Here is a 21604-nt window from a genome sequence, read left to right as displayed (position 1 = left end):
GCGCTTGTGGCAAAAAGCACCTCGATTTCTGAGAAACGTGTTTCTGCCCTGCTCTACTCACCCTGTTACGGTCCTCAGGGGTGCAGACTTACTTGACCGCAACAGTCACTTCTGATACAGGATCACAATCTTGTGAAAGCCAAGTGGATCGTTTGTAATAAAGCAACAACAACAAGAAAGCCCAAAAAACAACATTAAAAACACTGAATGAAACAAGCAAGCATTAGAAGAAATGAGTCTAAAAACAAACAAGTTGGCGGCGATCATAATAACCAAAAGCAAAGAAGACAAATAGCAACAACAAAAGAAAGAAAAAATTAACTGCAATGGAAGAAATGACACACCTCGAGACAAGGTCAAAGGCAAAGGAATGAAAGTGGGCCTTTGAATGGATTCAATAATGGTGGTGGACCTAACAGGGAGAAGATTCTGCCTTCTGCGGCCAGGGGAATTAGCTCAAATGGTAGAGCGCTCGCTTAGCATGCGAGAGGTAGCGGGATCGATGCCCGCATTCTCCAAAGGGCTCCTGACCTTTTACGAGCACGTCCCCAAGGAGACAGACTGCGCTTTTTGCGGTGCGAAACGTACCCTCGCAGTTGCGTGAGCCTTTGGGGCCCACTGCTGTCAAAAGGATTTCTCAGAACGGGCCCTGCGCACATTCGTGGCAAAAGCAGGTCCCACCGAGATTTGAACTCGGATCGCTGGATTCAGAGTCCAGAGTGCTAATCATTACACCATGGAACCTTGACGAGAGAGGCCGCTGCTCAGAGGAAAGCAAAGAAGAAGTCGCTTACGGCTCACCAGCAACAAAAATAAAGTTGAGCCTTTTTTGTTTTTATCTGCCGCAAGAAGGCACGTAGGTTCCACCGAGATTTGAACTCGGATCGCTGGATTCAAAGTCCAGAGTGCTAACCGTTACACCATGGAACCACGAGCGCCGCTTTGACAGCTGACCTGGAGGTAGATAGTGTTGCGGCTAGGGGGAACCAGTCAGAGCGAGGGGTTGTATCCCAGTGAGTTTTGGTCACTGGCCACCCTCGACCAAAAGACAAAAGAAAGCTGCATCTGCCGAAACCCGGAATTGAACCAAGGACCTTTAGATCTTCAGTCTAACGCTCTCCCAACTGAGCTATTTCGGCCACATCCCCCTAGGGTTTGGTCTGCAGGGGTTTACGTGACACCACCCGTCGCTTTGAGAGAAGAGCAGAGACGAGCTAACAGAGAACAAAAGACGTTGGCCCGTACGGGGATCGAACCCGCGACCTTGGCGTTATTAGCACCACGCTCTAACCAACTGAGCTAACCGGCCTGGCTCCGGCCAGACGTCTGCCCAATTTCCCCAAAATTTACTGACTGCTCGTGGGCCCCTTAGCAGGCAGAAAAGCTTCAGGACCAAGCCTGACCATGGGCTCGTCCGGGATTTTGAACCCGGGACCTCTCGCACCCAAAGCGAGAATCATACCCCTAGACCAACGAGCCACGCTCACGCAGCTGGCGCACCGCCGCCTGCCCTCGAGCGACGCTCTTCACGTGGCTTTGAATGCAGGGAGCATCCGGAAGTCTGCGCTTGTGGCAAAAAGCACCTCGATTTCTGAGAAACGTGTTTCTGCCCTGCTCTACTCACCCTGTTACGGTCCTCAGGGGTGCAGACTTACTTGACCGCAACAGTCACTTCTGATACAGGATCACAATCTTGTGAAAGCCAAGTGGATCGTTTGTAATAAAGCAACAACAACAAGAAAGCCCAAAAAACAACATTAAAAACACTGAATGAAACAAGCAAGCATTAGAAGAAATGAGTCTAAAAACAAACAAGTTGGCGGCGATCATAATAACCAAAAGCAAAGAAGACAAATAGCAACAACAAAAGAAAGAAAAAATTAACTGCAATGGAAGAAATGACACACCTCGAGACAAGGTCAAAGGCAAAGGAATGAAAGTGGGCCTTTGAATGGATTCAATAATGGTGGTGGACCTAACAGGGAGAAGATTCTGCCTTCTGCGGCCAGGGGAATTAGCTCAAATGGTAGAGCGCTCGCTTAGCATGCGAGAGGTAGCGGGATCGATGCCCGCATTCTCCAAAGGGCTCCTGACCTTTTACGAGCACGTCCCCAAGGAGACAGACTGCGCTTTTTGCGGTGCGAAACGTACCCTCGCAGTTGCGTGAGCCTTTGGGGCCCACTGCTGTCAAAAGGATTTCTCAGAACGGGCCCTGCGCACATTCGTGGCAAAAGCAGGTCCCACCGAGATTTGAACTCGGATCGCTGGATTCAGAGTCCAGAGTGCTAATCATTACACCATGGAACCTTGACGAGAGAGGCCGCTGCTCAGAGGAAAGCAAAGAAGAAGTCGCTTACGGCTCACCAGCAACAAAAATAAAGTTGAGCCTTTTTTGTTTTTATCTGCCGCAAGAAGGCACGTAGGTTCCACCGAGATTTGAACTCGGATCGCTGGATTCAAAGTCCAGAGTGCTAACCGTTACACCATGGAACCACGAGCGCCTCTTTGACAGCTGACCTGGAGGTAGATAGTGTTGCGGCTAGGGGGAACCAGTCAGAGCGAGGGGTTGTATCCCAGTGAGTTTTGGTCACTGGCCACCCTCGACCAAAAGACAAAAGAAAGCTGCATCTGCCGAAACCCGGAATTGAACCAAGGACCTTTAGATCTTCAGTCTAACGCTCTCCCAACTGAGCTATTTCGGCCACATCCCCCTAGGGTTTGGTCTGCAGGGGTTTACGTGACACCACCCGTCGCTTTGAGAGAAGAGCAGAGACGAGCTAACAGAGAACAAAAGACGTTGGCCCGTACGGGGATCGAACCCGCGACCTTGGCGTTATTAGCACCACGCTCTAACCAACTGAGCTAACCGGCCTGGCTCCGGCCAGACGTCTGCCCAATTTCCCCAAAATTTACTGACTGCTCGTGGGCCCCTTAGCAGGCAGAAAAGCTTCAGGACCAAGCCTGACCACGGGCTCGTCCGGGATTTTGAACCCGGGACCTCTCGCACCCAAAGCGAGAATCATACCCCTAGACCAACGAGCCACGCTCACGCAGCTGGCAAAACAGGGAGAAGATTCTGCCTTCTGCGGCCAGGGGAATTAGCTCAAATGGTAGAGCGCTCGCTTAGCATGCGAGAGGTAGCGGGATCGATGCCCGCATTCTCCAAAGGGCTCCTGACCTTTTACGAGCACGTCCCCAAGGAGACAGACTGCGCTTTTTGCGGTGCGAAACGTACCCTCGCAGTTGCGTGAGCCTTTGGGGCCCACTGCTGTCAAAAGGATTTCTCAGAACGGGCCCTGCGCACATTCGTGGCAAAAGCAGGTCCCACCGAGATTTGAACTCGGATCGCTGGATTCAGAGTCCAGAGTGCTAATCATTACACCATGGAACCTTGACGAGAAAGGCCGCTGCTCAGAGGAAAGCAAAGAAGAAGTCGTTTACGGCTCACCAGCAACAAAAATAAAGTTGAGCCTTTTTTGTTTTTATCTGCCGCAAGAAGGCACGTAGGTTCCACCGAGATTTGAACTCGGATCGCTGGATTCAAAGTCCAGAGTGCTAACCGTTACACCATGGAACCACGAGCGCCTCTTTGACAGCTGACCTGGAGGTAGATAGTGTTGCGGCTAGGGGGAACCAGTCAGAGCGAGGGGTTGTATCCCAGTGAGTTTTGGTCACTGGCCACCCTCGACCAAAAGACAAAAGAAAGCTGCATCTGCCGAAACCCGGGATTGAACCAGGGACCTTTAGATCTTCAGTCTAACGCTCTCCCAACTGAGCTATTTCGGCCACATCCCCCTAGGGTTTGGTCTGCAGGGGTTTACGTGACACCACCCGTCGCTTTGAGAGAAGAGCAGAGACGAGCTAACAGAGAACAAAAGACGTTGGCCCGTACGGGGATCGAACCCGCGACCTTGGCGTTATTAGCACCACGCTCTAACCAACTGAGCTAACCGGCCTGGCTCCGGCCAGACGTCTGCCCAATTTCCCCAAAATTTGCTGACTGCTCGTGGGCCCCTTAGCAGGCAGAAAAGCTTCAGGACCAAGCCTGACCACGGGCTCGTCCGGGATTTTGAACCCGGGACCTCTCGCACCCAAAGCGAGAATCATACCCCTAGACCAACGAGCCACGCTCACGCAGCTGGCGCACCGCCGCCTGCCCTCGAGCGACGCTCTTCACGTGGCTTTGAATGCAGGGAGCATCCGGAAGTCTGCGCTTGTGGCAAAAAGCACCTCGATTTCTGAGAAACTTGTTTCTGCCCTGCTCTACTCACCCTGTTACGGTCCTCAGGGGTGCAGACTTACTTGACCGCAACAGTCACTTCTGATACAGGATCACAATCTTGTGAAAGCCAAGTGGATCGTTTGTAATAAAGCAACAACAACAAGAAAGCCCAAAAAACAACATTAAAAACACTGAATGAAACAAGCAAGCATTAGAAGAAATGAGTCTAAAAACAAACAAGTTGGCGGCGATCATAATAACCAAAAGCAAAGAAGACAAATAGCAACAACAAAAGAAAGAAAAAATTAACTGCAATGGAAGAAATGACACACCTCGAGACAAGGTCAAAGGCAAAGGAATGAAAGTGGGCCTTTGAATGGATTCAATAATGGTGGTGGACCTAACAGGGAGAAGATTCTGCCTTCTGCGGCCAGGGGAATTAGCTCAAATGGTAGAGCGCTCGCTTAGCATGCGAGAGGTAGCGGGATCGATGTCCGCATTCTCCAAAGGGCTCCTGCCCTTTTACGCGCACGTCCCCAAGGAGACAGACTGCGCTTTTTGCGGTGCGAAACGGACCCTCGCAGTTGCGTGAGCCTTTGGGGCCCACTGCTGTCAAAAGGATTTCTCAGAACGGGCCCTGCGCACATTCGTGGCAAAAGCAGGTCCCACCGAGATTTTAACTCGGATCGCTGGATTCAGAGTCCAGAGTGCTAACCATTACACCATGGAACCTTGACGAGAGAGGCCGCTGCTCAGAGGAAAGCAAAGAAGAAGTCGCTTACGGCTCACCAGCAACAAAAATAAAGTTGAGCCTTTTTTGTTTTTATCTGCCGCAAGAAGGCACGTAGGTTCCACCGAGATTTGAACTCGGATCGCTGGATTCAAAGTCCAGAGTGCTAACCGTTACACCATGGAACCACGAGCGCCTCTTTGACAGCTGACCTGGAGGTAGATAGTGTTGCGGCTAGGGGGAACCAGTCAGAGCGAGGGGTTGTATCCCAGTGAGTTTTGGTCACTGGCCACCCTCGACCAAAAGACAAAAGAAAGCTGCATCTGCCGAAACCCGGGATTGAACCAGGGACCTTTAGATCTTCAGTCTAACGCTCTCCCAAATGAGCTATTTCGGCCACATCCCCCTAGGGTTTGGTCTGCAGGGGTTTACGTGACACCACCCGTCGCTTTGAGAGAAGAGCAGAGACGAGCTAACAGAGAACAAAAGACGTTGGCCCGTACGGGGATCGAACCCGCGACCTTGGCGTTATTAGCACCACGCTCTAACCAACTGAGCTAACCGGCCTGGCTCCGGCCAGACGTCTGCCCAATTTCCCCAAAATTTGCTGACTGCTCGTGGGCCCCTTAGCAGGCAGAAAAGCTTCAGGACCAAGCCTGACCACGGGCTCGTCCGGGATTTTGAACCCGGGACCTCTCGCACCCAAAGCGAGAATCATACCCCTAGACCAACGAGCCACGCTCACGCAGCTGGCGCACCGCCGCCTGCCCTCGAGCGACGCTCTTCACGTGGCTTTGAATGCAGGGAGCATCCGGAAGTCTGCGCTTGTGGCAAAAAGCACCTCGATTTCTGAGAAACGTGTTTCTGCCCTGCTCTACTCACCCTGTTACGGTCCTCAGGGGTGCAGACTTACTTGACCGCAACAGTCACTTCTGATACAGGATCACAATCTTGTGAAAGCCAAGTGGATCGTTTGTAATAAAGCAACAACAACAAGAAAGCCCAAAAAACAACATTAAAAACACTGAATGAAACAAGCAAGCATTAGAAGAAATGAGTCTAAAAACAAACAAGTTGGCGGCGATCATAATAACCAAAAGCAAAGAAGACAAATAGCAACAACAAAAGAAAGAAAAAATTAACTGCAATGGAAGAAATGACACACCTCGAGACAAGGTCAAAGGCAAAGGAATGAAAGTGGGCCTTTGAATGGATTCAATAATGGTGGTGGACCTAACAGGGAGAAGATTCTGCTGTGGCCAGGGGAATTAGCTCAAATGGTAGAGTGCTCGCTTAGCATGCGAGAGGTAGCGGGATCGATACCCGCATTCTCCAAAGGGCTCCTGCCCTTTTACGCGCACGTCCCCAAGGAGACAGACTGCGCTTTTTGCGGTGCGAAACGTACCCTCGCAGTTGCGTGAGCCTTTGGGTCCCACTGCTGTCAAAAGGATTTCTCAGAACGGGCCCTGCGCACATTCGTGGCAAAAGCAGGTCCCACCGAGATTTGAACTCGGATCGCTGGATTCAGAGTCCAGAGTGCTAACCATTACACCATGGAACCTTGACGAGAGAGGCCGCTGCTCAGAGGAAAGCAAAGAAGAAGTCGCTTACGGCTCACCAGCAACAAAAATAAAGTTGAGCCTTTTTTGTTTTTATCTGCCGCAAGAAGGCACGTAGGTTCCACCGAGATTTGAACTCGGATCGCTGGATTCAAAGTCCAGAGTGCTAACCGTTACACCATGGAACCACGAGCGCCTCTTTGACAGCTGACCTGGAGGTAGATAGTGTTGCGGCTAGGGGGAACCAGTCAGAGCGAGGGGTTGTATCCCAGTGAGTTTTGGTCACTGGCCACCCTCGACCAAAAGACAAAAGAAAGCTGCATCTGCCGAAACCCGGGATTGAAGCAGGGACCTTTAGATCTTCAGTCTAACGCTCTCCCAACTGAGCTATTTCGGCCACATCCCCCTAGGGTTTGGTCTGCAGGGGTTTACGTGACACCACCCGTCGCTTTGAGAGAAGAGCAGAGACGAGCTAACAGAGAACAAAAGACGTTGGCCCGTACGGGGATCGAACCCGCGACCTTGGCGTTATTAGCACCACGCTCTAACCAACTGAGCTAACCGGCCTGGCTCCGGCCAGACGTCTGCCCAATTTCCCCAAAATTTACTGACTGCTCGTGGGCCCCTTAGCAGGCAGAAAAGCTTCAGGACCAAGCCTGACCACGGGCTCGTCCGGGATTTTGAACCCGGGACCTCTCGCACCCAAAGCGAGAATCATACCCCTAGACCAACGAGCCACGCTCACGCAGCTGGCGCACCGCCGCCTGCCCTCGAGCGACGCTCTTCACGTGGCTTTGAATGCAGGGAGCATCCGGAAGTCTGCGCTTGTGGCAAAAAGCACCTCGATTTCTGAGAAACGTGTTTCTGCCCTGCTCTACTCACCCTGTTACGGTCCTCAGGGGTGCAGACTTACTTGACCGCAACAGTCACTTCTGATACAGGATCACAATCTTGTGAAAGCCAAGTGGATCGTTTGTAATAAAGCAACAACAACAAGAAAGCCCAAAAAACAACATTAAAAACACTGAATGAAACAAGCAAGCATTAGAAGAAATGAGTCTAAAAACAAACAAGTTGGCGGCGATCATAATAACCAAAAGCAAAGAAGACAAATAGCAACAACAAAAGAAAGAAAAAATTAACTGCAATGGAAGAAATGACACACCTCGAGACAAGGTCAAAGGCAAAGGAATGAAAGTGGGCCTTTGAATGGATTCAATAATGGTGGTGGACCTAACAGGGAGAAGATTCTGCCTTCTGCGGCCAGGGGAATTAGCTCAAATGGTAGAGCGCTCGCTTAGCATGCGAGAGGTAGCGGGATCGATGCCCGCATTCTCCAAAGGGCTCCTGACCTTTTACGAGCACGTCCCCAAGGAGACAGACTGCGCTTTTTGCGGTGCGAAACGTACCCTCGCAGTTGCGTGAGCCTTTGGGGCCCACTGCTGTCAAAAGGATTTCTCAGAACGGGCCCTGCGCACATTCGTGGCAAAAGCAGGTCCCACCGAGATTTTAACTCGGATCGCTGGATTCAGAGTCCAGAGTGCTAACCATTACACCATGGAACCTTGACGAGAGAGGCCGCTGCTCAGAGGAAAGCAAAGAAGAAGTCGCTTACGGCTCACCAGCAACAAAAATAAAGTTGAGCCTTTTTTGTTTTTATCTGCCGCAAGAAGGCACGTAGGTTCCACCGAGATTTGAACTCGGATCGCTGGATTCAAAGTCCAGAGTGCTAACCGTTACACCATGGAACCACGAGCGCCTCTTTGACAGCTGACCTGGAGGTAGATAGTGTTGCGGCTAGGGGGAACCAGTCAGAGCGAGGGGTTGTATCCCAGTGAGTTTTGGTCACTGGCCACCCTCGACCAAAAGACAAAAGAAAGCTGCATCTGCCGAAACCCGGGATTGAACCAGGGACCTTTAGATCTTCAGTCTAACGCTCTCCCAACTGAGCTATTTCGGCCACATCCCCCTAGGGTTTGGTCTGCAGGGGTTTACGTGACACCACCCGTCGCTTTGAGAGAAGAGCAGAGACGAGCTAACAGAGAACAAAAGACGTTGGCCCGTACGGGGATCGAACCCGCGACCTTGGCGTTATTAGCACCACGCTCTAACCAACTGAGCTAACCGGCCTGGCTCCGGACAGACGTCTGCCCAATTTCCCCAAAATTTGCTGACTGCTCGTGGGCCCCTTAGCAGGCAGAAAAGCTTCAGGACCAAGCCTGAACACGGGCTCGTCCGGGATTTGAACTCGGGACCTCTCGCACCCAAAGCGAGAATCATACCCCTAGACCAACGAGCCACGCTCACGCAGCTGGCGCACCGCCGCCTGCCCTCGAGCGACGCTCTTCACGTGGCTTTGAATGCAGGGAGCATCCGGAAGTCTGCGCTTGTGGCAAAAAGCACCTCGATTTCTGAGAAACTTGTTTCTGCCCTGCTCTACTCACCCTGTTACGGTCCTCAGGGGTGCAGACTTACTTGACCGCAACAGTCACTTCTGATACAGGATCACAATCTTGTGAAAGCCAAGTGGATCGTTTGTAATAAAGCAACAACAACAAGAAAGCCCAAAAAACAACATTAAAAACACTGAATGAAACAAGCAAGCATTAGAAGAAATGAGTCTAAAAACAAACAAGTTGGCGGCGATCATAATAACCAAAAGCAAAGAAGACAAATAGCAACAACAAAAGAAAGAAAAAATTAACTGCAATGGAAGAAATGACACACCTCGAGACAAGGTCAAAGGCAAAGGAATGAAAGTGGGCCTTTGAATGGATTCAATAATGGTGGTGGACCTAACAGGGAGAAGATTCTGCCTTCTGCGGCCAGGGGAATTAGCTCAAATGGTAGAGCGCTCGCTTAGCATGCGAGAGGTAGCGGGATCGATGCCCGCATTCTCCAAAGGGCTCCTGCCCTTTTACGCGCACGTCCCCAAGGAGACAGACTGCGCTTTTTGCCGTGCGAAACGTACCCTCGCAGTTGCGTGAGCCTTTGGGTCCCACTGCTGTCAAAAGGATTTCTCAGAACGGGCCCTGCGCACATTCGTGGCAAAAGCAGGTCCCACCGAGATTTGAACTCGGATCGCTGGATTCAGAGTCCAGAGTGCTAACCATTACACCATGGAACCTTGACGAGAGAAGACGCTGCTCAGAGGAAAGCAAAGAAGAAGTCGCTTACGGCTCACCAGCAACAAAAATAAAGTTGAGCCTTTTTTGTTTTTATCTGCCGCAAGAAGGCACGTAGGTTCCACCGAGATTTGAACTCGGATCGCTGGATTCAAAGTCCAGAGTGCTAACCGTTACACCATGGAACCACGAGCGCCTCTTTGACAGCTGACCTGGAGGTAGATAGTGTTGCGGCTAGGGGGAACCAGTCAGAGCGAGGGGTTGTATCCCAGTGAGTTTTGGTCACTGGCCACTCTCGACCAAAAGACAAAAGAAAGCTGCATCTGCCGAAACCCGGGATTGAACCAGGGACCTTTAGATCTTCAGTCTAACGCTCTCCCAACTGAGCTATTTCGGCCACATCCCCCTAGGGTTTGGTCTGCAGGGGTTTACGTGACACCACCCGTCGCTTTGAGAGAAGAGCAGAGACGAGCTAACAGAGAACAAAAGACGTTGGCCCGTACGGGGATCGAACCCGCGACCTTGGCGTTATTAGCACCACGCTCTAACCAACTGAGCTAACCGGCCTGGCTCCGGCCTGACGTCTGCCCAATTTCCCCAAAATTTGCTGACTGCTCGTGGGCCCCTTAGCAGGCAGAAAAGCTTCAGGACCAAGCCTGACCACGGGCTCGTCCGGGATTTGAACCCGGGACCTCTCGCACCCAAAGCGAGAATCATACCCCTAGACCAACGAGCCACTCTCACGCAGCTGGCGCACCGCCGCCTGCCCTCGAGCGACGCTCTTCACGTGGCTTTGAATGCAGGGAGCATCCGGAAGTCTGCGCTTGTGGCAAAAAGCACCTCGATTTCTGAGAAACTTGTTTCTGCCCTGCTCTACTCACCCTGTTACGGTCCTCAGGGGTGCAGACTTACTTGACCGCAACAGTCACTTCTGATACAGGATCACAATCTTGTGAAAGCCAAGTGGATCGTTTGTAATAAAGCAACAACAACAAGAAAGCCCAAAAAACAACATTAAAAACACTGAATGAAACAAGCAAGCATTAGAAGAAATGAGTCTAAAAACAAACAAGTTGGCGGCGATCATAATAACCAAAAGCAAAGAAGACAAATAGCAACAACAAAAGAAAGAAAAAATTAACTGCAATGGAAGAAATGACACACCTCGAGACAAGGTCAAAGGCAAAGGAATGAAAGTGGGCCTTTGAATGGATTCAATAATGGTGGTGGACCTAACAGGGAGAAGATTCTGCCTTCTGCAGCCAGGGGAATTAGCTCAAATGGTAGAGCGCTCGCTGCGCAAAAGAAGGAGCCCAATCTTTGAGCCCCCCCTCGCAAGCGAAAAAGACGCGAAAACGCAAGTGTGCCGACAAGTTTCCCCTGCAACAATATTCGGGCTATATTCTTATGCGGTATGGATGAGTTTTAGTTACATGTGAAACACGTCACCCTCGGCGGGCTGGATTCGAACCCGCGGTCTGCGCGACTGAGTCGAAGTCCCGTTCTGAATCAAATGATTCGCGAATCGCGAAACTTGATCCGGTTGGACTGATTCGAAATAGTGAATCATCACGTTGACGCTTTACGTCGTATTAAAAACACGCCCCATCCCACCTTGTTTTTATTTTTATTTTATTTTTTACAAATCTCGCCCTAGACATAACATTATATTGATTGATATTTATTAATTTGTGTATGTTATTTTTAAAAGGCATATTACATGTTTATGTTTATGGTTAAATACGCGATCCGATTGGAGCGAATCGTCACGTTGACAGTTTCCGTCGTATTAAAACACGCCCCCATCCTCACCTGCTTTTTCCACAAATCGCGCCCTAGACATATCAATATGTTGATTGATATTTATTATTTTGTGAAAATAATTGTTTGGTAAATATGTATAAACATAAATGTATATGATATATGTTTATGGTTAAATAAAACGAATTAAAATGTTGATATGTTAAGTAGTTGATTTTATGTTTTATGTTAATTATGTTTATAATATTTTTAAAAGGCATATTACTTGTTTATGTTTAAATTAATGAATAAAATGTTTTCTCAAAGATTATTATTATTTTTTTTGTATATGTGGGACATGATTTGATGGATATCATTTATCAGATTTAATTTATCTGATCAAAAGACACTTTAAATGTTCAAATGTAAAATGTTTAATTTACATGAACATAATATACATACACATAATATATACAGAAAAGATATAATTTATTGAGGAGGATACAGTATTGAGGGGTATACAGGACAATATGAAAAAGTGGGCCCATGTAATATATTCAAAATATATACAAAAAAGACATATTTATTTTATTTATTGAGGGGTATACATGACAATATGAAGGAGTGGGCCCATGTAATAAAAACAAAATATATACAGGAACGATATTATTTATTGAGGAACATACCAGACAATATGAAAGAGAGGGCCCATGTAATATAAACAAAATATATACATTAAAAGATATTTATTAAGGAAGATTCCGGAAAATGGGAAAGAGTGGGCCCATGTAAAATACAAAATATATACAGAAAATACATTATTTATTGAGGAGGATACCGAACAATGTGAAAGAGTGGGCCCATGTAATATATACAAAATAGATACAGAAAACATTATTTTTTTGAGGAGAATACAGTATTGAGGATGATACTGAACAGTATAAAAGAGTGGGCACATGTAAACAAAATATATACATAAAAGATTGTCTTTATTGAGGAGGTTTATGTAGCTGCCGCTGTTCTGCCAACCATTCATCGAAAGATTTGCCATTTGAGGCACTCGGGCAAAATGTGGCATTGCCATACCGACTATGGCCAAACTCTTTCGTTTTGGGCTGCCCACATTTGCTGCATTTGTTAAAAGTAACCCCTCGCACATACTTTCTCTTGTGTACTCCACTTTCCTCCTCCAGGGCCCGTCGACGCCTGTTCCTCTGGGTGTAACGGGACACAGGAGCATCAGACGCAGGAGCAGGTGGAGCTGGGCCTGCACTCAATGTTGAAGGACCAGAAGAGGGGATCACCACTGACACAGTCATGTCCGGGTTAAGGACTAGTGTGCCAAACAATGACCCAGGTGCTGAAATGGGCTGCACAACTCCTGATGCTGTGGGGGCAGGTGCAATGGGGCACTGTGTGGTGGTGGTAGCAATTCATCCATGAATTTTTATGTTTTGCAAAAATAATTCAAATGATCTATAAAAAAAAAACATGAATTAATGAATTCTTGCCTGTATATGCTCCAGGAGGGCGATAGCGCTCATCCCAGGGCTTCCCGAAGACAGCTTGGCTAAGCCGGTCCACAGCCTCCCTCATGGCACAGCCATATGTCCGGATGGAGGATGCTCCTTTTATGGCGTCTTCCATCCGGTCATCATTCCAACGCATCAAGCCCTCAAGGAGATACGCTTGAAAATGCGCATCACTGGCACTGGTTCCTAAAAATTAAATAAACAAAAAAGTTTTGTACTTCACATGAGGTGCTATGAGGTAACTGGTTACATGTAATAGAGTTACATAATTACAATACAATTACACAACACATGCATGTATATATTTAAGAAAAATATATGTATATATATTAAATATAATTATATATAATATAAATTATATGAATAATAAATATATACATGTAATTATTTTCAAAATATATACTGTATGTGTGTGTTTTTATTTATACATAATAAATACATATATTACACATATATTATATAAACAACTTTTGAATGTGAGTAATCGCAATTTAAATTACATTAAAAATTATAGCTACTAGTGACTTGTCAGGCAATACAGCTTTGTTAATGCTTACGACATCAGAAAAGAACTGTAGTATTACTGTAGAGTGTGACATTTATTCATGTGACATTACTTTAAAGTAATGGAAGCAGTTATAGTGCTTATATTTTTGACAAAAAAAATTGTAATCCGTATGTATGTAATACCTGGAATAAAACGGTTTAGGTGGAGGTGGAAAGACTCCAAGGAGGTAGAGCCACGGGCACACCTGTAGCAGCACAGCTCCACACCGCCCTTCTTCAGTGTCCCCTTCTTCATGTACAGCGGAAAGTTCTCTGGGTCTTGGATACACGGAACGTGCTTCCGCTGTTCCTTCCATATCTGCTGGATCCGTTCGTGATTCAGCAGAGGAACTCCCAGAGTGTCCTTCCCGTCCGCACTGTCGAACAGATCAATCAGTGACCCGATCAATCTGGTGGTCTCCTCCACCCCCCTGGTCCTCCTCCGGCAGTGCAGTGCCAACTCTCTCCGGGTAATGCGAGCACTGACCGCCCTTTCTGAGATGTGGCCAGTCCTCTTTGCCGCCAGCTCACCCTCCTTTGCACTGCGAAGTGCAGCCACATCCTCTGGATCCCACTGAAAGATGCACGTGGACAGACGGGCCATGAAGATCCCGTAGAGTGGATGAGCCTCTGTCGTGACACCTGCAGCAAATCGCCGCATGAAATGCCAGATGTCGAGGCGCACTTCAAGCTCGACCCACTCCGAGAACATCATCTTCACCTGACACTGGCCATGCTGACTGCAGCAATCTCTGTCCACGTACATCACTTTTGGGGCTGCCTCTCCTGCGTCCCGGTAGCGCTTCATCAGGCCAGCTGCCATGTGGTCCAGTCCATGTCCCTCGGCGGCTGTAAGCACAGATACGAGGACTTGGCCGTGTTCATTCCCCACATTTGTACACCAGGCAGCTGTACCTGAAGCAGCACCTGCAAGATTCTTTGTGACCTATTGGGAAAAATAAAAGGGTGACAAAACTGTATTCATTGTGTATGCACATATATCCATATCTGGCAAATTTCTGGATATAAACAGGACTGTGATACCTTTTTAGTGGAGTCCATCTTGAGAACAGAGCCGCGGACAGATGTTATTTTGGCTTTGACCTCATGCAGTCGCCACAGAACATCCCTGGCGTACACGGCTAAGAGCCACTTAGGCTTAGGCAGGGCAGGTAAAAGGGGAGGCTCAGCAAATACAGGAGGCTGCACAAGGGAGGACCTTGTGAACGGTTCGCAGGCAGTCAGGTACTGCAGAACACGCTGTGTCCATGCCTCACTGTGCTGTTCCGTCAGCTTCTTGTACAGCTGAGTCACACTGTTGCCCAGTGTCCTCTCCCTCATCATCCTCAGCACCCGGTTGTCACATGAGTATCTAAGGAAACAACAATATAATCATGAAAATGCTTTGGTTGTAGAAAAAAAACACAGATAAAAGTGCCTAATAATGAATGATTGTCATGAATTACCTGTATGTCAGCAAAGCTGGAAACTGACTGCGGTGGCCCATATCCAGCTGCCCTAAGATGTCCTCGGACCAGGCAGGATACTTCTTTTTGCAGCCTTTGCACTCCAGATACTCAGTGGCAAGGTCATACCACCCGTCGATGTCCAAAACCTTGCGCACGGTGCGGTAAAGTCCTGCTGCTGTTAGCCTGTGCTTACCACAGTCTGGGCGAACACAGACAAGAGGAAATAACCACATCTTCAGCGGCATCCACAAGAAAAGGGGCCGACAGAAGAAGAGGTCTGGTGAGGCGGGTGGCTGACTGTTAATTAAAGGGGGCTGAGGAGGATACCACCAAAGCTTCAGCTGGGACACTAGTTCTGGCTTGCCGGTTCGTGGGTTGGCCTTAAATAGTGTGTTCCGGATCCACTCATGCTGGAAAGGTGGAAGATGATCTTTCCAGTGGCCTGGGAGCTCAGCTGGTGGCTGATGATGTGGAGGATCTGGTGTTTTTGCTGTTTCCGCCAATGGAGACGGACCGGCACAGGCCTCTGAGTAAACAGTAACAAAAACAATATAAGTATGACCGTTGGATTTGATAGTACTACGCCAGAAAAGCAGCCCACAAGCAGCCTACGAAGCAGTAATTTTGGAGGAGTGTTAATAATCGTTATGCTTATATTTAGGCATAACAGTGAAGAAAATGGTACTAGTGTTAAGAAGCAAAGAACACAGCGTACACTTTATTGATGTAAGAAAAATGGAATTAGTACAGTTCTTTGAGAATGAGAATCTGTTGTGATTAAGTAAGGAAAATGAGGTGTGATGAATTCAGTAATGATGCGCACAGACATGAAGCATGCACACATATACAATAAGGAAAAACTGTTCTTCTCATCATAAGAACAATGACTCTCCACCATCCTGTCTGCTCAGGGGGAGCTAAAGAGTGAGTGAGTGAGTGAGTGAGAATAGCAAGCAGTGTGAGAAAGTTATCTAGTGATTGTTTAACAACGGATAAGTTTAGAAACGCAAATAAATACACTGACACCTTTGGACATCCTTAACCTTTTGAAGAAATCCCACTTGAGGCATGATGTGACATAATTCTGTATTGTAAACAAAAATATTAAAAAAAATTTATTTTTATTTTTAATGCTTCCCATTGTATTTTCACAAAACATTCTTATAACATTTGTATTGGTGTCATATGCCACACCTGTATTCAGCTGTGCTTCACATTGTGATGCAGCAAATACCAGCTCCTCATCATCATCTTCAGCAGTGGAAACGGAAGTGCCTGGAGCACAAATGTTACAACTATTACTGTGACCAATACACAGAGACAAGTGTATGTAAGGTGGTGCTTACGTACCTGTAGCGAAAAGCTGTCTTCGGGCCAAAGTTTCTGCTGCTGGAGAAGGTAAAGTAGACTGCACTAATGGATCTGGAAACAGCAAGTGGACAGGTTTGCCATAACAATAAATGAATACGTGTACAATTTCTGTAGGGAAAATGTAATATTCACACTCCTACTCACAGTGTTTAACTGGTGACACGAGTTTTTTCGCCAGCTGTGAAGGAGACAAATGTTTGCCATGCGCCAACAGCGCTTTCACAGTGGCGGTCCGCTGTACACCAGTTCGGATGGCTGCAGGTGGAGGTGCAGAGGTACTGGAGGCTGCGGCTGGAGGTACAGAGGCACTGGAGGTTGCAGGTGGACGTGCAGGACGTACACTGGTGCCCACAGCAGAAGCCTGCCTTTTCAGGACATATGTCTTGAAAATGGCCATGTTGGTGTTTGGCCTGGCATCGGCCTTAACCAGGTACCTGATGAGGGCTTGGGCCTCCTTGCTTTGGTCCTCATAAACTTCCTTCATGGACCGGCCCTGGAAGTCACCAAACTCCACCATCAAGCAGCCCTGGTCTCCAGATGCTCGGGCTTCTGCTTGCATTTCCTGCTTCCTCTCATACTTCTCCACTTCTTCAGCCATCTCTCTGATATGAGAAGTGTACTGTAGGAAGAGCTGTTTATTTTCGGACAGGGGGGTTGTCTGCGCTGTCTCCTTGGAAATGCTGAGCACCAAATACACTGCGTACCCCAGAGAGTTTTCCAGGAGCCATCTAAATCTCTGGCCCTGGTACTTCCCAAACTGAAGTTTGCAGTGAGCCAGTACTAAAAACTGGTCACTGGGGTCTCCACCGTTTGTGCTGACAAAAGAACGGGACTCTGCCAGCACCTGCTCCTTGGGTTTGGCCCTTCCCGACTCCATATTTTCAAGGCGCTTCGCCTCCTCCGATGGCGCCATGAGGAGCCGGCACGATGTTGCCGATTGGCGGCGAAAAAAGGGGTAAGCATACATTTTCTGTAATGAAGATCAGAAAGAGACTATTACCTCTAGCAAACTGAAAGATACCTGTATGTTAAGTGTGTAATGATAATTTGATAAACCATATTACTGTGGTAATAAACATGGACAGGAATCTGATAAATGTACAAATATATGTAAAGTCAAATATGAAGTCTGAAATTTCCTTCTAGTAATAATTCTAGGCTCGGAGGAGGTCACTAGTATTATTACCAAATATAAGTAATATATATAAGCAGAGCTGGGTAGTAACTGATTACATGTTATTTCATCTGAATTACATAATCAGAATCCAAAAATTAAGTACCTGTATTTAGATTAAAAAATATATATATATTTTAAAATATTCCGAATCAGACTAAAGTTCCTTTTTTTATGCATTATATGATTTTATTTTATTTTATTTACACAATGACATTAAATTATTCCTAACTGATATATACTTCCTTATTCCTCTTTTTGATCTTTTAAATTTCTTTTCTAAAACAGCCTACTGCTTATATTCATAAAAAAAGTCTTCCAGTTTTGTGGACACTCACACAAAGACCAGTCACTAGTCAGGTGGAGATACAGCATTTGACCACTGATTTACAAAAATCATTTCAGGTTTGCATAAAGTGTTTCAACATTGCATCAACTACTGATAAACACATTCATTTTTATTTGAAAGATCACACTGTAGATATTTTTAACCACCTTCAACAAAGGCTTTTTGTCTTTCAAACACATTATCATGCACACATTTTAACTAATATATTTAATTAACATACTTAAATTGAATATTTTAATAATTATCACATTTTCATGTTCATTGGTCCTCTGATGAGGTTATGGTCACAAGACATGCAGGTAAACAAAAAGAATATATATCATTTTTGTGCATTTTTAATTGATTTTAAAATGATTTACTTTAATTTATTATTTTTATGGTTTAATTAATTAGTAGTTTTTTATTTAACTCCCTGCAGTTATTTCACAAACATGTGTTAAATGCACTTAGTGTTGTTAATAACAACAAATACAATCTATTTTCTTATTCTTTTTTTCAAGATTACCCTGTTTAAATCAATGTGATAAACAAGTTAGGTCAAAAGTAATCTAAAAGTAACGTAAAAGTAGTCTGACTAACTTATATTACCTAAAATGTGTAATGTAACTGTTAATGGTTTAAATAACTAACTACAATTTGTCTTGTAACTTGGAATTAGTAACGAATTAACTTACTGTCATTACAGTTACAGTAAATAAGTTACCCAGCTCTCTGTCTCTCTACATATATAAGTAAATAAATATTTTAATATTAGTATTCTTTTCTTCGCACACAATACACACATAGTAATGTAGGCTAATTAGGACTGTCGATGATTTTAACCTATCTGATCAGTAGCGACATGTTTTGTTCTGTATTTATCATTTAAAAAGTTACAGGTTCGCAAATACTTCAGAAAACGTGTGCTATACATGCATTGGCACGTTCTATTTTCCAAAAATACACACTATTTATGAACAAATAACGATATTAAATTATATTTAAAAATGAAGTACACCTTAGCCTTACCTATTGCAAAGATCGATGACAATAATAAACGGTCGCAGCGATTGGTCAAAAGTGAGCCACGGGAGAGTAACGCGATTGGTCAAAAGTGAGCCACGGGAGAGAAACGCGATTGGTCAAAAGTAAGCCCCAGAGAGAAACCCGATTGATCAAAAGTAAGCCCCAGAGAGAAACGCGATTGGTCAAAAGTAAGCCCAGGAGAGAAACGTGATTGGTCAAAAGTAAGCCCAGGAGAGAAACATGATTGGTCAAAAGTAAGCCCAGGAGAGAAACGTGATTGGTCAAAAGTAAGCCCAGGAAAGAAACGCGATTGGCTCATGTGGGCTTACTTTGGGCTTACTTTGGCTCAATCGGTGGGATGCAGTAGGCGCAAGCGAGAGGTAGCGGGATCGATGCCCGCATTCTCCAAGGGCCTCCTGGCCTTATACGCGCATGTCCCCAAGGAGACAGACTGGGCTTTTTGCGGTGCGAAACGTACCCTCGCAGTTGCGTGAGCCTTTGGGGCCCACTGCTGTCAAAAGGATTTCTCAGAACGGGCCCTGCGCACCTTCGTGGCAAAAGCAGGTCCCACCGAGATTTGAACTAGGATCGCTGCATTCAGAGTCCAGAGTGCTAACCATTACACCATGGAACCTTGACGAGAGAGGTCGCTGCTCAGAGGAAAGCAAAGAAGAAGTCGCTTACGGCTCACCGGCAACAAAAACAAAGTTGAGCCTTTTTTGTTTTTATCTGCCGCAAGAAGGCACGCAGGTTCCACCGAGATTTGAACTCGGATCGCTGGATTCAAAGTCCAGAGTGCTAACCGTTACACCATGGAACCACGAGCGCCTCTTTGACAGCTGACCTGGAGGTAGATAGTGTTGCGGCTATGGGGAACCAGTCAGAGCGAGGGGTTGTATCCCAGTGAGTTTTGGTCACTGGCCACCCTCGACCAAAAGACAAAAGAAAGCTGCATCTGCCGAAACCCGGGATTGAACCAGGAACCTTTAGATCTTCAGTCTAACGCTCTCCCAACTGAGCTATTTCGGCCACATCCCCCTAAGGTTTGGTCTGCAGGGGTTTACGTGACACCACTCGTCGCTTTGAGAGAAGAGCAGAAACGAGCTAACAGAGAACAAAAGACGCTGGCCCGTACGGGGACCGAACCCGCGACCTTGGCGTTATTAGCACCACGCTCTAACCAACTGAGCTAACCGGCCTGGCTCAGGCCAGACGTCTGCCCAATTTCCCCAAAATTTGCTGACTGCTCGTGGGCCCCTTAGCAGGCAGAAAAGCTTCAGGACCAAGCCTGACCACGGGCTCGTCCGGGATTTGAACCTGGGACCTCTCGCACCCAAAGCGAGAATCATACCCCTAGACCAACGAGCCACGCTCACGCAGCTGGCGCACCGCCGCCTGCCCTCGAGCGTCGCTCTTCACGTGGCTTTGAATGCAGGGAGCATCCGGAAGTCTGCGCTTGTGGCAAAAAGCACCTCAATTTCTGAGAAACTTGTTTCTGCCCTGCTCTACTCACCCTGTTACGGTCCTCAGGGGTGCAGACTTACTTTGTAACGATCAGCCTTATTGGTAGATGTTACTTAGATTTAAAAGGGGTCAGATTAGGCTGTGTGAGGTAAAATAAGTGTTTTAAAAAGATAAGACAACGACAAAAGTAAAGTGAATAAATAAATGTATTTACAATATTCACAAGGAACTAAAACAACACAGTAAAACCAGAATAACTTAGGCTGTTAAAAGCAGATTGTCCATTCAAATCATACCCTAAAACAGTCCTTAAGAATCCTAGTTGGTTGAAAGCTCCAAGTAAAAAGTGTCCACCGGTGTATATACAATCCAAAGAAGTGTAGTCCAATAGACGTAATGCTGGAATGGTAAGTCCTTAAAAGAAACTCCACAATCCAGTGTTTGGTCAATGACCCTGATTGTTTGACATGCTGCCTCCTTTATACTGTTTTGTTCCTGATTCCTGTCATGTGACTGATCACATGACAGGCAGACCCAGACTCATTTAAAGACATAAACACATTAAAATGGTTAAGAGGAATAAAATGGCTAAGACAACATGAAAACCTATTAAAACTCAAATATACATAAAATCATAATATATCGAGCAGGTTAAAACATGTGTCCTGTGTGACAGTGTCACATAGTCCCCCCCCTTAGCCTACGGCTCCCGGGGAAGAGGCTAGTCCCGTATATGTCCTGTCAGCCATTGTCCATGTAGTGGGTATCCTCTAAAATGTGTGGCTTAAAATGTCTTTGTAAAAAGTTGGATAAAACTAGGCCCTCCCACACAGGCACTAGTCTGCCGGAGGAATCTAAGCAAACACTAGAGAGAGGTGGAATCTGATACCAGCCTGGGCGTCCTAGGGTAGGTGGCGCCGCTCCTCCCAGGATACTGTTGCACCCAGCCACGCTGGTCCGCCAGCCCCCCTGGCGTTTCCTCCTGTCCGGCTTGCGGGTCTCTTTAATGGATGATGAAGGTGCTGATGAACGGGGTTGAGGTGGATGAGGTGGGTTCTTGGTAGGGTTGATGACGGCACAGTCCTTGGCCTCCACACCACATGACTTGCAGCTCTCGATGAATGTCCAGACGTCGCTGCGGACCGAAGGCCACCAGGCAACTCCCAGGATCAGCAGAAGGGTCTTTAGACGTCCATGGTGTTTCTCTGCTGTCCTCTGGTGAAAGTGCTGTACCGTTAGCTGGACCAGGGCCTGGGGGATGACTAGCTGAATCTTGTAGATGCCGTCCCCCTTCTGGATCCGCCGATACAGCAAGCCC

The 21604-nt window shown here is 46.9% G+C and overlaps 45 non-coding genes across 45 annotated transcripts; 6 read left to right on the top strand and 39 right to left on the bottom strand.

Annotated features, from left to right (window-relative positions):
• The first annotated feature begins 445 nt into the window (after positions 1 to 445).
• On the top strand, positions 446 to 518 carry trnaa-agc (transfer RNA alanine (anticodon AGC)). Its single transcript has one exon. It is a non-coding gene; the product is annotated as a tRNA-Ala (tRNA).
• Positions 519 to 672: 154 nt separating this feature from the next.
• On the bottom strand, positions 673 to 744 carry trnaq-cug (transfer RNA glutamine (anticodon CUG)). Its single transcript has one exon. It is a non-coding gene; the product is annotated as a tRNA-Gln (tRNA).
• A 114-nt stretch (positions 745 to 858) lies between these two features.
• Positions 859 to 930, bottom strand: trnaq-uug (transfer RNA glutamine (anticodon UUG)). The gene has a single exon. It is a non-coding gene; the product is annotated as a tRNA-Gln (tRNA).
• A 136-nt stretch (positions 931 to 1066) lies between these two features.
• On the bottom strand, positions 1067 to 1139 carry trnaf-gaa (transfer RNA phenylalanine (anticodon GAA)). Its single transcript has one exon. It is a non-coding gene; the product is annotated as a tRNA-Phe (tRNA).
• Positions 1140 to 1235: 96 nt separating this feature from the next.
• Positions 1236 to 1309, bottom strand: trnai-aau (transfer RNA isoleucine (anticodon AAU)). The gene has a single exon. It is a non-coding gene; the product is annotated as a tRNA-Ile (tRNA).
• Positions 1310 to 1406: 97 nt separating this feature from the next.
• trnap-ugg (transfer RNA proline (anticodon UGG)) lies at positions 1407 to 1479 on the bottom strand. Its single transcript has one exon. It is a non-coding gene; the product is annotated as a tRNA-Pro (tRNA).
• Positions 1480 to 2008: 529 nt separating this feature from the next.
• On the top strand, positions 2009 to 2081 carry trnaa-agc (transfer RNA alanine (anticodon AGC)). Its single transcript has one exon. It is a non-coding gene; the product is annotated as a tRNA-Ala (tRNA).
• Positions 2082 to 2235: 154 nt separating this feature from the next.
• On the bottom strand, positions 2236 to 2307 carry trnaq-cug (transfer RNA glutamine (anticodon CUG)). The gene has a single exon. It is a non-coding gene; the product is annotated as a tRNA-Gln (tRNA).
• Positions 2308 to 2421: 114 nt separating this feature from the next.
• On the bottom strand, positions 2422 to 2493 carry trnaq-uug (transfer RNA glutamine (anticodon UUG)). The gene has a single exon. It is a non-coding gene; the product is annotated as a tRNA-Gln (tRNA).
• A 136-nt stretch (positions 2494 to 2629) lies between these two features.
• trnaf-gaa (transfer RNA phenylalanine (anticodon GAA)) lies at positions 2630 to 2702 on the bottom strand. Its single transcript has one exon. It is a non-coding gene; the product is annotated as a tRNA-Phe (tRNA).
• A 96-nt stretch (positions 2703 to 2798) lies between these two features.
• trnai-aau (transfer RNA isoleucine (anticodon AAU)) lies at positions 2799 to 2872 on the bottom strand. The gene has a single exon. It is a non-coding gene; the product is annotated as a tRNA-Ile (tRNA).
• A 97-nt stretch (positions 2873 to 2969) lies between these two features.
• Positions 2970 to 3042, bottom strand: trnap-ugg (transfer RNA proline (anticodon UGG)). Its single transcript has one exon. It is a non-coding gene; the product is annotated as a tRNA-Pro (tRNA).
• A 50-nt stretch (positions 3043 to 3092) lies between these two features.
• On the top strand, positions 3093 to 3165 carry trnaa-agc (transfer RNA alanine (anticodon AGC)). Its single transcript has one exon. It is a non-coding gene; the product is annotated as a tRNA-Ala (tRNA).
• Positions 3166 to 3319: 154 nt separating this feature from the next.
• Positions 3320 to 3391, bottom strand: trnaq-cug (transfer RNA glutamine (anticodon CUG)). Its single transcript has one exon. It is a non-coding gene; the product is annotated as a tRNA-Gln (tRNA).
• Positions 3392 to 3505: 114 nt separating this feature from the next.
• trnaq-uug (transfer RNA glutamine (anticodon UUG)) lies at positions 3506 to 3577 on the bottom strand. Its single transcript has one exon. It is a non-coding gene; the product is annotated as a tRNA-Gln (tRNA).
• Positions 3578 to 3713: 136 nt separating this feature from the next.
• On the bottom strand, positions 3714 to 3786 carry trnaf-gaa (transfer RNA phenylalanine (anticodon GAA)). Its single transcript has one exon. It is a non-coding gene; the product is annotated as a tRNA-Phe (tRNA).
• A 96-nt stretch (positions 3787 to 3882) lies between these two features.
• trnai-aau (transfer RNA isoleucine (anticodon AAU)) lies at positions 3883 to 3956 on the bottom strand. The gene has a single exon. It is a non-coding gene; the product is annotated as a tRNA-Ile (tRNA).
• A 97-nt stretch (positions 3957 to 4053) lies between these two features.
• Positions 4054 to 4126, bottom strand: trnap-ugg (transfer RNA proline (anticodon UGG)). Its single transcript has one exon. It is a non-coding gene; the product is annotated as a tRNA-Pro (tRNA).
• Positions 4127 to 4882: 756 nt separating this feature from the next.
• On the bottom strand, positions 4883 to 4954 carry trnaq-cug (transfer RNA glutamine (anticodon CUG)). Its single transcript has one exon. It is a non-coding gene; the product is annotated as a tRNA-Gln (tRNA).
• A 114-nt stretch (positions 4955 to 5068) lies between these two features.
• Positions 5069 to 5140, bottom strand: trnaq-uug (transfer RNA glutamine (anticodon UUG)). The gene has a single exon. It is a non-coding gene; the product is annotated as a tRNA-Gln (tRNA).
• A 136-nt stretch (positions 5141 to 5276) lies between these two features.
• Positions 5277 to 5349, bottom strand: trnaf-gaa (transfer RNA phenylalanine (anticodon GAA)). The gene has a single exon. It is a non-coding gene; the product is annotated as a tRNA-Phe (tRNA).
• A 96-nt stretch (positions 5350 to 5445) lies between these two features.
• Positions 5446 to 5519, bottom strand: trnai-aau (transfer RNA isoleucine (anticodon AAU)). Its single transcript has one exon. It is a non-coding gene; the product is annotated as a tRNA-Ile (tRNA).
• Positions 5520 to 5616: 97 nt separating this feature from the next.
• On the bottom strand, positions 5617 to 5689 carry trnap-ugg (transfer RNA proline (anticodon UGG)). Its single transcript has one exon. It is a non-coding gene; the product is annotated as a tRNA-Pro (tRNA).
• Positions 5690 to 6214: 525 nt separating this feature from the next.
• Positions 6215 to 6287, top strand: trnaa-agc (transfer RNA alanine (anticodon AGC)). Its single transcript has one exon. It is a non-coding gene; the product is annotated as a tRNA-Ala (tRNA).
• Positions 6288 to 6441: 154 nt separating this feature from the next.
• On the bottom strand, positions 6442 to 6513 carry trnaq-cug (transfer RNA glutamine (anticodon CUG)). Its single transcript has one exon. It is a non-coding gene; the product is annotated as a tRNA-Gln (tRNA).
• A 114-nt stretch (positions 6514 to 6627) lies between these two features.
• trnaq-uug (transfer RNA glutamine (anticodon UUG)) lies at positions 6628 to 6699 on the bottom strand. Its single transcript has one exon. It is a non-coding gene; the product is annotated as a tRNA-Gln (tRNA).
• A 136-nt stretch (positions 6700 to 6835) lies between these two features.
• On the bottom strand, positions 6836 to 6908 carry trnaf-gaa (transfer RNA phenylalanine (anticodon GAA)). The gene has a single exon. It is a non-coding gene; the product is annotated as a tRNA-Phe (tRNA).
• A 96-nt stretch (positions 6909 to 7004) lies between these two features.
• Positions 7005 to 7078, bottom strand: trnai-aau (transfer RNA isoleucine (anticodon AAU)). Its single transcript has one exon. It is a non-coding gene; the product is annotated as a tRNA-Ile (tRNA).
• A 97-nt stretch (positions 7079 to 7175) lies between these two features.
• Positions 7176 to 7248, bottom strand: trnap-ugg (transfer RNA proline (anticodon UGG)). Its single transcript has one exon. It is a non-coding gene; the product is annotated as a tRNA-Pro (tRNA).
• Positions 7249 to 7777: 529 nt separating this feature from the next.
• Positions 7778 to 7850, top strand: trnaa-agc (transfer RNA alanine (anticodon AGC)). Its single transcript has one exon. It is a non-coding gene; the product is annotated as a tRNA-Ala (tRNA).
• Positions 7851 to 8004: 154 nt separating this feature from the next.
• On the bottom strand, positions 8005 to 8076 carry trnaq-cug (transfer RNA glutamine (anticodon CUG)). Its single transcript has one exon. It is a non-coding gene; the product is annotated as a tRNA-Gln (tRNA).
• A 114-nt stretch (positions 8077 to 8190) lies between these two features.
• On the bottom strand, positions 8191 to 8262 carry trnaq-uug (transfer RNA glutamine (anticodon UUG)). Its single transcript has one exon. It is a non-coding gene; the product is annotated as a tRNA-Gln (tRNA).
• A 136-nt stretch (positions 8263 to 8398) lies between these two features.
• trnaf-gaa (transfer RNA phenylalanine (anticodon GAA)) lies at positions 8399 to 8471 on the bottom strand. Its single transcript has one exon. It is a non-coding gene; the product is annotated as a tRNA-Phe (tRNA).
• A 96-nt stretch (positions 8472 to 8567) lies between these two features.
• trnai-aau (transfer RNA isoleucine (anticodon AAU)) lies at positions 8568 to 8641 on the bottom strand. Its single transcript has one exon. It is a non-coding gene; the product is annotated as a tRNA-Ile (tRNA).
• Positions 8642 to 8738: 97 nt separating this feature from the next.
• trnap-ugg (transfer RNA proline (anticodon UGG)) lies at positions 8739 to 8810 on the bottom strand. Its single transcript has one exon. It is a non-coding gene; the product is annotated as a tRNA-Pro (tRNA).
• Positions 8811 to 9339: 529 nt separating this feature from the next.
• On the top strand, positions 9340 to 9412 carry trnaa-agc (transfer RNA alanine (anticodon AGC)). Its single transcript has one exon. It is a non-coding gene; the product is annotated as a tRNA-Ala (tRNA).
• Positions 9413 to 9566: 154 nt separating this feature from the next.
• trnaq-cug (transfer RNA glutamine (anticodon CUG)) lies at positions 9567 to 9638 on the bottom strand. Its single transcript has one exon. It is a non-coding gene; the product is annotated as a tRNA-Gln (tRNA).
• Positions 9639 to 9752: 114 nt separating this feature from the next.
• Positions 9753 to 9824, bottom strand: trnaq-uug (transfer RNA glutamine (anticodon UUG)). Its single transcript has one exon. It is a non-coding gene; the product is annotated as a tRNA-Gln (tRNA).
• A 136-nt stretch (positions 9825 to 9960) lies between these two features.
• On the bottom strand, positions 9961 to 10033 carry trnaf-gaa (transfer RNA phenylalanine (anticodon GAA)). Its single transcript has one exon. It is a non-coding gene; the product is annotated as a tRNA-Phe (tRNA).
• Positions 10034 to 10129: 96 nt separating this feature from the next.
• Positions 10130 to 10203, bottom strand: trnai-aau (transfer RNA isoleucine (anticodon AAU)). The gene has a single exon. It is a non-coding gene; the product is annotated as a tRNA-Ile (tRNA).
• A 97-nt stretch (positions 10204 to 10300) lies between these two features.
• On the bottom strand, positions 10301 to 10372 carry trnap-ugg (transfer RNA proline (anticodon UGG)). The gene has a single exon. It is a non-coding gene; the product is annotated as a tRNA-Pro (tRNA).
• A 9198-nt stretch (positions 10373 to 19570) lies between these two features.
• trnaq-uug (transfer RNA glutamine (anticodon UUG)) lies at positions 19571 to 19642 on the bottom strand. Its single transcript has one exon. It is a non-coding gene; the product is annotated as a tRNA-Gln (tRNA).
• A 136-nt stretch (positions 19643 to 19778) lies between these two features.
• On the bottom strand, positions 19779 to 19851 carry trnaf-gaa (transfer RNA phenylalanine (anticodon GAA)). Its single transcript has one exon. It is a non-coding gene; the product is annotated as a tRNA-Phe (tRNA).
• Positions 19852 to 19947: 96 nt separating this feature from the next.
• Positions 19948 to 20021, bottom strand: trnai-aau (transfer RNA isoleucine (anticodon AAU)). Its single transcript has one exon. It is a non-coding gene; the product is annotated as a tRNA-Ile (tRNA).
• Positions 20022 to 20118: 97 nt separating this feature from the next.
• On the bottom strand, positions 20119 to 20190 carry trnap-ugg (transfer RNA proline (anticodon UGG)). The gene has a single exon. It is a non-coding gene; the product is annotated as a tRNA-Pro (tRNA).
• Positions 20191 to 21604: the final 1414 nt, after the last annotated feature.

This window comes from Garra rufa, unplaced genomic scaffold (assembly GCF_049309525.1).
Source record: "Garra rufa unplaced genomic scaffold, GarRuf1.0 hap1_unplaced_086, whole genome shotgun sequence".
Lineage (NCBI taxonomy): Eukaryota > Metazoa > Chordata > Actinopteri > Cypriniformes > Cyprinidae > Garra > Garra rufa.
The sequence above is the reverse complement of the archived record's forward strand: the minus strand, read 5'-3'. Positions and strand labels throughout refer to the sequence as shown.